Genomic DNA, 13553 nt, shown 5'->3' on the forward strand with positions numbered 1-13553 from the left:
CCGGATGTGGCTTGCTCCTCCGAATTACCGACTCATCCTCTCTGGGAGTCTCTGGAACAGTCACTAGAAGCCCCCCACATGGCCTATCACAATCTGTTAGGAGAATAGCAGAGGATGCCACGTGCAAATCAGTGAGACATATGTGGCATGCCGCCCTTGGCCTAGCATAGGACTGACCAAGCATGTATGGTGTCAACTACTGCACAGCCGCCTCCCCGGTCCAGGTCAGCTCTCAGTTCACCCACACTGCAGAGAGGACAGTCTGCTGACTGAGAACAAACACCTGGCCTCAGACACACGTCTGGACCTCTGTGAATTATCCCATGATACTTTGGCAGGTGAGGATAGCCCAGCAGACCAGGGACCCAAGCATAGACGAGAAACAGGACGTGTTTGGAGGATGGGGTGAGTAAATTTGGTGCCCACTTATCCTCAGAAGAATCCCAAAGGAAACAAAAATGAACATTTGTGCTTTTTTTTTTTTTTTTTTTTTTTTTTTTTTTTTTTTTTTTTTTTTTACTTGCACTTGAAATTATCATTTTCTTTTCCTACTAGAGAAACAGCTCCCACACCTTAAGGGAGGGAGCCAGACACGGAGCGAACATTATCTAATGCAAATCCATTCTAAGAAGGTTGTGGGGGCCATCTGGTGTCCGATGCAGACAGGGCCTGCTGCCTAGAGGTGAACTGGGAGGACAAGGGACAGGGTGAGAGTGAGTGATGAGGGGCCAGGGGCTGGTTCCTTTTCACTCATGTCAAAAAACAGCCCATCGTCTGAGGATAAAAAGCAGAGGGGGAGGGATCACCTTATGTTGTGGGAAGCAGATCAAAGCAGAAAAGATAATGTCTCCAAAAGAAAAGCAGGGCACAAAGCTGCGCTGATGAGGAACAAAGCCCCGGGAGAGGAAGAAACTCAGGCCCCTGGATCCAACTTGGTCTTATCAACTGGCTGGGTGGGCGCCTTCAAAGCCATAGTGAACCCCTCCACCACTGTTCAGGCTCTAGCCACACATAGACAGTAGGCAGGAATGCTTCCTGCAAGTTCTCCCTCTGGGCTCTCTGTTTCCTGAAAAGATCTAGTCCCCATCAGCGGCTTTCTATGTGGAGCTGAAATAATTCATCAAATATTTGGAATGTGTAATTAAATATCTAATGCCAATTAGCAAATTACTAATGAAATAATCAGGGGCTTTTATGGTTTATAGTTCAGCTCGGATTTTAATTCTAAGTGGTTATTGATTCTAAATAGAGTCTAGTCTGCTTTACAAACCATTGGGTAGGTGCATGGTAAGAAACGGGAGCGTGGATAGGGTGGTGATGGGACCATTCCAGGGTCACGGCAATAAACATTAATATGTGCCGAATGTCCGGGTGCCAGACGTTTTTTGCAAAGCCCAGGCCACTGAGTGTTCTTTGTGTGTCTTTGTCTAATGCGACATCAGAGAGGGTGGCCAGGCAAGGCCAATGATGGAGGCACACACTCCCCATTGCAGATCAACAGCTTAGCATGTTTCCTAGAGACCCTGCTCTGCCAGGCTGCAGAGCTCAGCTTGAGTGGGCTGGGTTGGAAGATGGCAATAACATTCTTGAAAAAGTCCATATGTGAAACCGCAAAGAAAATCCCACCTAACTGTGACTTTGGATCTGAGTCTGGGGATCCAGCGTACATGGTCACCTATAGGCTGTGGGGTACCTGATTTTGCACAGAGTTTGAGAGCCTGTTGTGATATTTCCGGTGCTAGGACTCGTGGTAAAGGTAGAGGTGTGTGGAGCATGCCTACCTATCTATTTTCATAGTTAGCATACATGGTTTCTTACATGAAGAAGTACATGGTTACTTTGAGGGGCCAACATTCAAGTAAATGGTTCCATCAAGGTTGTGGAAGAAGGATAAATCCCTATGGCCACTACTCTTCTTCCTCTTAAATTGCCCCTCTCTGTATCTTGTTGTCATTGTTGTTGGGGGTGGGCTGTTTCGAGACAGGGTTTCTCTGTGTAGCCCTGGCTACCCTGGACCTTTCTCTGTAGACCAGGCTAACCTCAAACTCAGATATCCTCATGCCTCTGCCTTCTGAGTGTTGGGATTAAAAGCATATGCCACCATGGCCTGGCACCCCTCCCCTATATAGAAAATACGGAGTATCACAGACTGTATTTTAATGTTGGAGCAGCTCCTTTAATGATACCCTATTGATAGTAAGTAAACTAAAAACTAAAATTCCTAGAAGCTATGGAAAATGTAACTTCCCTTTTGTAAGGAGTAGCTTTGTGCCAATATTATCTTGCCAATTGCATAATTAATATATTTATCCCTGCTGTGAACTGTAACCAGTCCCCTGCCTGCCCTGCTGATTCTGGGTTTACAGACCAACTTCACACACTGATTCCTACGACTGTCACAAACCCACTTTAGGTTGCATATTAACATTGTCTCCATTTCAAAGACAGGGCAATTGAAGCACCCAGAGAGTTTCAGGAAGTTGACCAAGGTGTGGAGCTCGTAAGCACTGGTGTCCTCTGAGCTCCAGCGTCAGCATAGGCAACACTTGTGTACCATTGACCATCCTAAACGAACCAAACAACAGAATAAGCTCTGGATCATCCTCGCATATCTCAGTCCGTTGAAAAGAAGAGATCTGATGGCCAGTCACACCCAAACCTACTTTGGAAACAGAAACCACAGAGGATATGGTTTGGTCAAAGCTAGTCCTGGACCCACACACAATTCCTCCACGGCCAACCCTGAAGGAAGGAGAGATGGGGGAGGCTGCCAGCTGTGGTGTAGCCCACAGATGGGAAAAAAATGACCCTTGATTCCCCCTGCTTCTGCTCCTATCTGGGCCAGGCCGGCAGCAAGAGGGGACTGCTGACCTCAGCCCCTTACAGCATCTAGCAGTAGGAGGGGCGCTGCACTGTGTGCAGCTTGAGAGTGTTTTAAACATTCCTCCAGCTCAAAGGGGAATCTTGGATTTCATTAATTAATACATCAATAGAAGCCAATGGAGAAAAACATGTCTTGTTATCTGGCTTCTCAGATGCTAGACATGGGCTCATTAGCCTTAAGCATATCAGCCCGATAACACTATTTATTCCATACGGAATAATGATCTAGTTTGGAGGAATACTGCAGTGAGCTGAAAGGCCGAGTCCATCCATTATCACTGTTCCTGGCGTACACACATGGTATCACCATCCTTCGCTAGCAAGGACGTGGTGCATGGGCACAGGGTTGCCAATCCAGGTTCAGGACCCTTTGATGTGTCACACCCGTGCATTGCTCCCCACAACACATACCCCTGTCACCTCACTTCAGAGAAGAGAGCAAGTATCTCCCAGCTAAGGTCACACTTATTCAAATAGGGGTCAGAGAGACAAAAGAATCATCAGTTCTGTGAAGAGCCACAGAGGCTTAAAGGCACACTCTTGGTGGGGGAGGAGGGAAAGCCACACAAGGAAGAAAAGGAAGGGGTAGTCAGTCAGCCATCATTGTGTAAAGAAGAAAAGGCCACATAACATCCAGGCACTATGGTTTCTGTTTTCAATTATTTGATCTGCGTAAAAACACCATCTTTGGAAGTGGCCGTTAGAATTACGATGCAGTCCTAAACCAGTCAGCCTTGAAAGAATTACATGAAAATAAGCAGAATGAGAGTGGCCAATGGTTGGTTGTTGATGGTGGCAGTGCTGTTCATGTCTGTACAGTACTCGAGCAACTGAGGCAGGAGGATGGAAAGTTCAAGTCCAGCCTGGGCCCTGCAATGAGATGATATCTTAAGACAAAAGTTCATAAGTATAACATTCTGTTAGTCTCACACAAAGCTGGCTGGAGATGCCAAGGGTCTATTTAAAAGGAACCTTTTGGGTGAATGCCAGTGAGAAAAAAGTTTTAGATACTGGTGGCCAGTCAGCACCCTGTGTTGCAGGGCAAGTCATGCCTGAGAAAATTCTCCTCTGTGTAGTTTGTGGCTTTCTATCCTCCTGCCCTTCTGATCTCCCAACTCATCCAACTACACAAAAACATGGGGATCAGTGACCTACTTTGGGGTCCATTAGTCAACCTCACGGTAAGAACTCTGATTCCTGCGGGTGGTTTGAGCAAACACAGGAGAGACTCAAGAGCCTTGTCCTGGAGCCCTCCAGCTCAAGGAGACAATATGGTGTGTCCTGAGGCTGTCAACATTTGCTGAGTCAGTTCCCAGAATGCCTGGAGAGCAGACCATTGGCCAATACTGGAGCCAAGAGGAACTTCCAGGAAAAGGGTCAAAGTCTTCCAGGAACAAAAGAGTGAAGAAGCAAGAACTTCTCAGACCTGACCTTGAGACGGTGACAGGAAAACTTTAATGGCATGATGACATCAAGATCAAGCATGGCAGGCAGGGCTAGGAGCAGGAGATCAGAGGCCTATATGCTGAGGGGGTCAGCTGCCTTGCCTTGAGCACTGAGGCCCATCCTTGGGGCTGGCAGAGAAACACCCTTCCAGGACCACAAAGTCTGTATACTGCCAACAGTAGCCTTGTTTGCGAAAGGGAGAAAGAAGACATTTGTGGGTGAGGACATGTGTTTCCATCTTGACTGTGGGGCTTTGCATGAACTCTGGTAAGGAAACTGGTTAGTCTTATGCCTGAAACCAGCTGGTCTCTTGGTGTCACTGAAAGTTCCATGTACTGCCCAGCAGTGACTCTCCTGAGGTGTGGATAGCGCTTTCCAGCTTATGATGACAACCAAATAAAAGGGCCCTGGTGTTTAACGGCAGAAGTTCAGCACTATAGCAGCACACTGCCCACAGCAGGCTCTTCACACTCCTGGTAATATGAAGGAACACAAACAAAGGGCTTTTGGATGCTGCAGCAGCAACAATGGACAAAACACTGGCTCCAAGGGTCATTAAAATAATATTTTTCTGAATTAATAAAATGCAACCATCCACACTCAAGACCAACAGCTTGTAAAATTGGATTTCTGAAAGATGGAGGGAGAACAGCCTAGTCAGAAGCTGCTCTATAGAGGTGTTGGCAAGAAAGGGCCTGCCCAGGAGGCACAAGTGAATGCCCCACATAGTGACACCAACATGCCCACTCTGCCTGAGGCGACAGTTCCTGAATTCCACCATCTAGAGGGCCCGGAATGATAGGAGAGACAATATACCCTTTAGGCCCCTGTATTGGAGTGTGATGGGCAAATCCTTAGACCAAACCCAGGCAAAAACACAGTCAAGTTACTAGAGTCATTCTAGACCTCTGAGATGGGGTTCAAGATCCTGAAGTATTTCTCTGTCTCTTTCACAATTCTGAGTTTCTACACTGAGTGAGTATACATCTAGCATGGAGAAGGCTCTTCATGTATACTTGAAAATTTAACTAAAGATGGAATGGATGATGTCAGTGTCCTTTCTTCTGTACCAAATCTGATGTCCACTGGGAGTAGAAGAGCAGGAGGTTAGTCTCTCATTGCCATAGCACTATACCTGGAAAAGCAAACTGTTAGAGAAGAAAGATTAAGTTGGATCACAGTTTCAGAGGTGTCAGTCAGCCTATCATGGAAGGGAAGGGATGGCAGTGCAAAGCAGCTCACACAATGGTGGGCAGGAAGCAGAGGGACATACTGCCTCTGTAGACTAGCTTTCTCCTTTTTCTCATGTGCCGTCTAGTCTCCCAGTCTATGGGATGGTGCCACCCACATTATACAACTTCCTTATTTACTTAGTCCTTTCTAGAAGCATCCTACCACACACACCCAGAAGTGTGCTTACCTAAATTCCTGCTGTTTCTCGGTCACATCAAGTGGACAAGAAGAACCATCATAGGCCATGTGGTAACCAGTCCTTCTTCCCATGACATGACAAATGCCTTGCACCACAAACAAACAAAGAACAGTAGGAGGAGAGACGCTTTGGGGTTCAGAGTTTCAGAGGGTTTAGTAGATTGTCTCTTGACTCCACTGTTTCTTGGATGCGGTAAAAAAAGAGCATCATGGTAGGGCAAACTGTCTTGTTGCATGGCAACCAGGAAACATACAGAAAAGGACCCCAGACAGGAGTGTCTTTCTGCTCTGTAATCTACAGCTTCCAACCAGACCCTACTTCTCATTAATTCCCCATATTATGAGGGTATCAAAAGATTAATCCCTCCATGGAGTCAAAACCTCAGGAACAGATTCATCTATTGATTGATGTATAACTTCCTGCTATATTGGAAACTTAAGAGGTGGACTTACTCAGAGGGAACACGTCTTTGGGGTCATGTCCTCTGAGGGTATGCCCTGTCCTTGGCTTCTTTCTCAACAGTGTTGCTTGGCCATGGTGCTTGGCCGTGGTGGTCTCCCTTCTCAGAAGCCCATAGATAAGAAAGCCAAGAGACTGTGGACCATAGCCTCAGAAGCCATGAGACCAAAAGACCTTTCCTCCTTGAAGCCTATTTTATTCGGTATTTTGTCTCAGCTGCCTCATTATTCTGATATATATATATATTACATATATACATACATGTATGTATATAGGTATGTATATATGTATATATGTATGTATGTATATATGTACATACATGTGTGTGTGTGTGTGTGTGTGTGTGTGTGTGTGTATTATAAAGGAAGCTTCCTAGAACGCAAGTCCTTTAGTATGTGAAGACCGGAAACAGTAGCTATCTGAATCAGAAAGTGAGCCACTGCCTGTGTGAGTATCTTGACCTTGCCTTTTCCCCGGAAATAAACTTTTCTGCTTAGAAACCACCCCGATCACTGCAACGTGTGACAGCATCTCTGACTTTAGCACGGGCTCAGCTCCTCGCATTTAGCTGGGCAGGGTGGGGCTGTGTTGCACAATGTGGACCGCTCCCTAAAGCGCTCATGGAGAAAGACTCAGCCATCCTGGCCTGGGTCTATTCTTAGCCACGCTTACAGCCAGTTCTGAGAGAAGGCTGCTTGTTGTTAAGTGCTCAGAAGCGCCTGGCTTTCTTTGGCCAGTCTTCCCTGGAGCCTTCTGTTTCTGCCTTCAGGTGTTTGATTCGTTCCTGTCCTCGCATCAAAATGGGTTGGGGTAGGTGGGAAAGAGCCATCTGGAAGAGATGCTGGATCCTCTCTCCATCAGAGCCCGACTTCTCCTTACACCCCCCCCCCCCAATCTCAGTTATCTGGGCTTTATGTTATTTTCACAGGGTTTGGCACAAAACAAAGATTCTGATTACCGTTGTCTTGCTAGAACCTAGATAGCAGTTTTTCTGTCTGTTATAACCTCCATCTTCATAAATCAAGGATGTTCCCTTAGACTTCAGGTTCAGAGCTGTGTGTGGAGCCCGGCATACGGAAGCATGCTCTAGAGTCGGTCAGGAACTCTGAGTGCCCTTCTGAATACAGAGGCCTTCTACACTGCCTCCGGACCTCAGCAGCCTGCCAAGACACAAGCCTCCCATGGGAGGCTGCATTTCAGGAGGGAGGCATTGCACTCTCGTGTCTGACAGTCCTTGGAAACAACTGCAGAATACGTACAATTTGCACTCATGTAAGCATGCATGCATGCACTCAATGTATTTATGTTGCTTCTGTCCTAATTCGGTTTTCCTCAAGCAGTAGGCTGATTTCCTCAGTCACTAGTGACACCAGGACACAGGGGCAAACAGCTCATTTAGAAAATGCCTCCCCCCCGCCCGAGAAAGCTGCACTATCGAGGCTCTGTGAAATAATGGGCCAGTCCTGGGTGCTTTCCTGCACAAGTTGCCACTGTGACGGATTAGAGGCCTTGGTCCCGTGGAGGAACCTCTGAGGTTGAAGGTGACCCTTGAGGACACGAAAACCCCAGTGCCTGCGGGCATAATGCAAGATCTTATGGTTCGTCGTGCAGGAAAAGCTAGCTGTGAGTTGAAGGTATCCTTTTGTTGAGGTTTGGACCTGAGATATTCCCCTAAGCTCATGTGTCTAAAGCTTTGACTCCTACTTGGGGGGAGGAGGGAAGTGAGGATTCAATTATTAAGAAGTGATTGGGCCCTGACCTAATCAGTGGCATTGTTGGAGGCAGAGCCTGAATGGAAGATGTAAGTCATGGTACATCTTAAGGACAACTGGTCCTAGGCACTGAACTGTTTCTCGCTATCATGCCCTTACCCCATGATACCACTTTCTGTCTCCCCACAAGCCCAGAAACAGAGAGTCAGCCAACCTTTAGCAGAAAGCTCTGCAACCATGCTTGCAAAGAAACCTTTCCTCTCCTTTAGGTGTTTTCTGAAGAATTTCTTGGAGCCTTGAAAAGTCAAAGTAGCATCTCACTGAGGCAAGGAGAGTGCACTTGTGTGTTGAGGGTGAGTGGGGAGGACACACAGTGGGGTCTTTGAGAGCATCCTCTGTAGCCTGAGGTCTTTAGGTCAGGTGGCGCACCTTACTGCCGAGCCCAATGCTAGGCTCCCCTCCCCCACCTCCTTACTGAAGAAGCCTGCCATGGAAGCACCAGCTGTATTTGTTAGGAGCCTCCTAAAAGATAGTGTGGCCTCAACTTGAAAGCTAAACTTCAAGGTATGAGTCATTTCCTTCCAGCCAATCTGTCTTGAGTTCAAACTTTCAGGACCATCCTAACCTACACAGCAATGGAAAATGCTCAGAGAGCTGGCTGTGGTGTGGCGCATGTTCAATGTCAGTACTCATGGAGCTAAGGCATGAGGATCACAAGGTTCGAGAACCATGTCTTTAACCTCTAGGTCTTGCTCTAGGCTGACTGATACGCTTTCCACCACCACCCCTTCCAGTCAACTGAAGAAATGCTTCCATCCCATTGGTCAGCACAGGCACCTTCACCACGCCTCTCCTAACTGTAAGGGCCAGTAGCACAGTCTGCGAGGAGCAAGTAAGTAAGCCCTTTGCTCTTGGGTTATAGGCTTACAAGGCCACATAGAAGTCTCCAGATGCTGTTCCATAACACACATAGCATACGTACCTCTTAAAAGGAGCAAGCATATTCATGTCTGTGTTCAGGTCCATACAAAGTGCACGTTTTCTAATCTCTCAGCTCGCGTTCTCCTGAATGTGTGTGTTGGACCCATAACACGCCTCTTGTCCTCGTACACATGAACCTTTGCTTCCTGACAGCCTGAACAGGAACATTCATCTTGCTCATGTCATTTTCAAAGGAAGCAAAATATTTTAAATGCCCGCGCCCCACAGTGACGTTCCTCACCTCCTGGAGAATTCAGACAATGGGTGGACCTGCAGCAGGGTCTGGGGTCAGGCCATCATCTTATCTAACAAATGCTCTCCCACTGCTCATCTGTAGCCTGGCTCCTCCTGGACCAATGTGGATGCATTCCCATGCCTTATTTGGGTTAGAAGGACTTGAGTGCTGGGGAATGGGTCCCTGGAGAGGTGATGATTCACACCCCAGTAGAACAGGCTCCCAGCCACCTGCTCCCACCACCCTTCAGGGTCCCAGGGGTGAAGAAGCCTGACCTAGAGGGCCCCAAGTCTCCCTGGTCGGATCTATTACATGCATTAAAATAATTTATGCTCCATCATATAAGCGTTTAATTCATCATGCCATCATCCATTCCAGAGCGTTCTTCTTCATCGTGAATTATTTTTTGAAGTATTTATGTGGACCTCACCGAAAATCACTCCAGTCAGCAAACTGAGAAATGGAAAGGCATTAAGGGGAGGTATTGACCTCAGGGTCAACAGGCATGAGTGTGGCTGAGGTCAGCAGGGTGAGGGAGGGGGTTGGGATGACTGCAGGTGACATGGCCAGGCTCTGGGCTCTGTCCCTGCTGCCCACACCTTAGCACAATTAGGAGCCATATAGTCTTTTACACTAATGGTTGTAAGAATAGCTGATCTGGGTAGCATTCCCATCTTCAGATAGACATGGTGGGATGCACCAGTGGTCTGAGCACTTAGGAGACTGAGACAGGGAGCTTACAAGTTTGAGGTCTCCATAGGATGCAAAGTGAGCTTAAAGACAGTCTGTGCTACTTAATGAGATGCTGCTTTAAAACCTGGATAAACCTGGACAAAATCTTAATGCCAAGCCCTAGAGAGGGCCCCAGTTTAGCAGCCTGGGGCACTGAACTATAAGCTTCATGCAGGGAGCTGGTTCCAGACAACCCTAGTCGGGGCTATTAGACTAGCCTGTCAGGAAGCATCCTTTCACACCTACAGCCAAACACTGGAACTAAAGGCAAGAGGAGCCACACCCAAATACTTCAAGCACTGCTGATCTGTGGTTGAACTACATCAATATTCTTTGTCTGTGGTAGGCTGGGGGAGCTTCTATTCTGGAGATTGTCAAGTAGATTTATTTCTTCTCTTTCTTTCTTTCTTTCTTTCTTTCTTTCTTTCTTTCTCTCTTTCTCCACTTCCTCCTCCTCTTCTCTTCCTTCTCCTCTGTGTGTGATGAATATATGTGAATATACATGTGTAATTTCTTTAAAGACATATTTTAATATTTTTATTATTTGTATGTATACCTGCATCCACACAAATGCAGGTGACTACATATAAAAGCCATAAGAAGAAGTCCAAGCTGGAGTCACAAGTGGTTATGGGTTACCCATACTGTGGGGTAGGACCTGAAACTGGGTTCTCTGCAAGAACAATGTGTGCTCCTAATTCTGAGCCATCTCTCCAGCCCATCTTTGGTTCCCCCCCCCCCACACACACACACACACAGTGCTGGGCATAGAACACAGAGCTATGTGTGTGCTAAGAAAAGTACTCTGACACTCCTGAGATTTTTGGAACTACCACGAAGTCCACACTATTCTATTGATGACTACCAAAGATAATTGGCTGAGAATTTGTATTTTTTCAATGTGTATTTAGCAAGGTCCTGTGTTGTTCTAGGCAATGTTTCTACCAGGACTTTAAAAGATAGAGCAACCTTTCCTACCTACAGTAATTTAAATTCCAACAAGGAAAGTAGGCCAGAAGCATGGACAGAACAAAGGAGAGAGAGAAAGAGAGGGAAGGAAGGAAGGAAGGAAGGAAGGAAGGAAGGAAGGAAGGAAGGAAGGGAGGGAGGGAGGCAGGAAGGGAGGAAGGAAGTAGGGAGAAAGAAAGAAAGAAAGAAAGAAAGAAAGAAAGAAAGAAAGAAAGAAAGAAAGAAAGAAAGAAAGAAAGAAAGAAAGAGAAACCAAAATATTCTAGGAAGACAAAAATAAGGTGCTGATAGTGGTGTGAAGTCAAGAACACTGGAGCCCACTAATGACAGAAAGGGATGGAGTGTCAAGCATGAGAAAGACAAGGAGAGGCTTTAGGTGGGTAGTCCTGAGAGGGTCTGGAGGGTGAAATTAGATAGATTGACAAAAGCTGGATCAAGTAGGGCCCCCAAAGTGAAAGACACTAGAATGTGGATGAAGCTTTAGGTCTCATGCTTAAGGTAAACAAGCCAGATGCAAAAAGCTTGATGGTGCGTGAATCTACGGAGATGAACCATGCAGGGCAGGGGAGCCTTCAGGTCCAGCAACCAAGCTGGAGTGCAGAAGGTTGGGGCAGGGGTTGCTTCAGGAGTCTGGGGCTTTCTGTGGAGGTGCTGAAGACACCTGGCAGATCCCATAGCATTGTTACTATTCTAAATGCCCCAATCCCACACTTTGAGATGGTTGAATTTTATGTTATATGAATATCATCTCCAAAAAAAAAATTAAACTAATTTGGTTGCACGTGGTCTTTGTTGGGTTTTTTTGTTTGTTTTGGTTTTGGTTTTGGTTTTGGTTTTGGTTTTGGTTTTTTTTTTTCTGATCTATAGCTTCCCAGAAGGTTATGCAGGTACCTCCTCTCCTGCTTCCAGGCTAAGACTACTCATCTCTTGGGACCTTCCCAGGACTCCCCTTTCCAGTTCCTTGCTCAATCCCTAGGATCACTTCTGTTTCCAGATTCTCATTTTCTATACTTGGCTGTCCCTAGCACAATGCCACGGGCTGCCCCAGCCAGCTGCCCTGTCACTGCAGGGATCTGACTCCTGATAACAGCAACAGAGCCCAGGGAGGAAACAGCAGGGATCTGAAGAAAAGCAGAATTAAGACTCAAAAACAGAGTGTGCATGGGTGGAGTGGACTACAGGGGTCACCAAGAGGCCCCATCCTTGTGTCTCTTTCCTCACCCAAAGACTGTGCCCTCAAGGCTAAAGGGTTCAAGGCTCCACGTCCTAAGCCTGGTGGCCAGTGCTCTTTTCCATCTGAACCCTCTGCGACACCAGGCTGGTTAAGAGGTCACAGGTGTGCCCAGGGCACCTGCCTGTAGTCACAAAAGCCCTGGCCCTCAGCCTGACCCCGTGCCTCACACAGTGCCCAAGTGTGTGCCCACCGTGCCAGGCATCGTGCCAAGTACCTGCTTGCACAATTGACAGAGACCCGCCCTGTTATCCCACTCTGAGCTTCGAGAGGAAGGAAGTAAAAACTGGAAACAAAACTGCCCAGCCAATAGCTTCCACGTTGGGTTTGTTGGCCATTTGGGGTTCTCAAGGCTCCCTTCAGGCAGGCTTGAGTGTGAAATCTTGTCTAGGAGAACTCTCCTGTCCCACCAAGGAAATGGCTCTGGTGTCCCAACTCCAGACATTGCTTTTGTGTTTTTCTGGTACCTGGCAGTTAAAAATAAGAATCAAAACTGGAAGGCCAACGCAGAGAGCAAAGAGGCAGCAGTCAGGGACACAGACAGGTTCTGCTCTAACAATCCTCGTTTCTTAGACACAGACTTTTGGACAGAACTTGTTTCTTCCAGGCCATTTACCTGAGTCAGACACCTCAAAACCCACTTTGTAAACAAAGAAAAGGGCAAAGACTGTCTAAAAGCATCATAGGTCACGTGTAAGCGCATCAGTTTGGGTTTTTCTCATCCTCAAAAATGCACCCTTGATTATTATTTTTTGTAATGTGACCTCTGACCCTCAACTTTGCCAGCTTATTTTCTCCCAGGTTTCCTGGCTTTTCCGGAATCAAAGATGACATTTCAGACCCATTACAATAGCCAACTTCCCAACCCCAGCCCCATTTCCATTGGGAACCCCTCCCTCCATCTCTTGGGGTACCAGGTAAGTGGATTGATGGGGCAGGCTCTACCGCCTCACCAGGCGAACTTCACATAACCCCGTGCATAAATAATCACATGTTTTATAAATAGCTGCGGACAAGAGGCTGTAAAACAACAAAGATATATTTGTGCCTTTATGTCCTAGGAATATTTCCTAAAACGACTGTTTTATTTGGTGCGGGTTGAATGGAGGGGGAGAGTGTGTGCGAATACATTAACAGTCCCCAAAGTTTTCCTGTCCCCCCCGCCCCTCCCCCCAAGTCAGGCCAGCACTGTAGTTAGCAAATTGATAAGCTTCCGTGGGCAAGCTTTATTCGTTCTGACACGAGCCTATGACACTTTATAAAAAGAAGTAATCCAGAACAATCTCTAGGTAATTAACACCTAGATAAACAAACATAAATTTCTATATTGCGTTTATTTGGACTACCACTCAAATATGCGTGAACCATGCTTTTTTAATTAAAAGATAAATCCATGTGACACTTAGCCTCAAACTTAATTATTCAGCATAGTATAATAAAAAATAGAGCCCATTAAATGTGTCTTACACTGTA

The sequence above is a fragment of the Meriones unguiculatus genome, chromosome 14 (assembly GCF_030254825.1).
Source record: "Meriones unguiculatus strain TT.TT164.6M chromosome 14, Bangor_MerUng_6.1, whole genome shotgun sequence".
Classification (NCBI taxonomy): Eukaryota; Metazoa; Chordata; class Mammalia; order Rodentia; family Muridae; genus Meriones; species Meriones unguiculatus.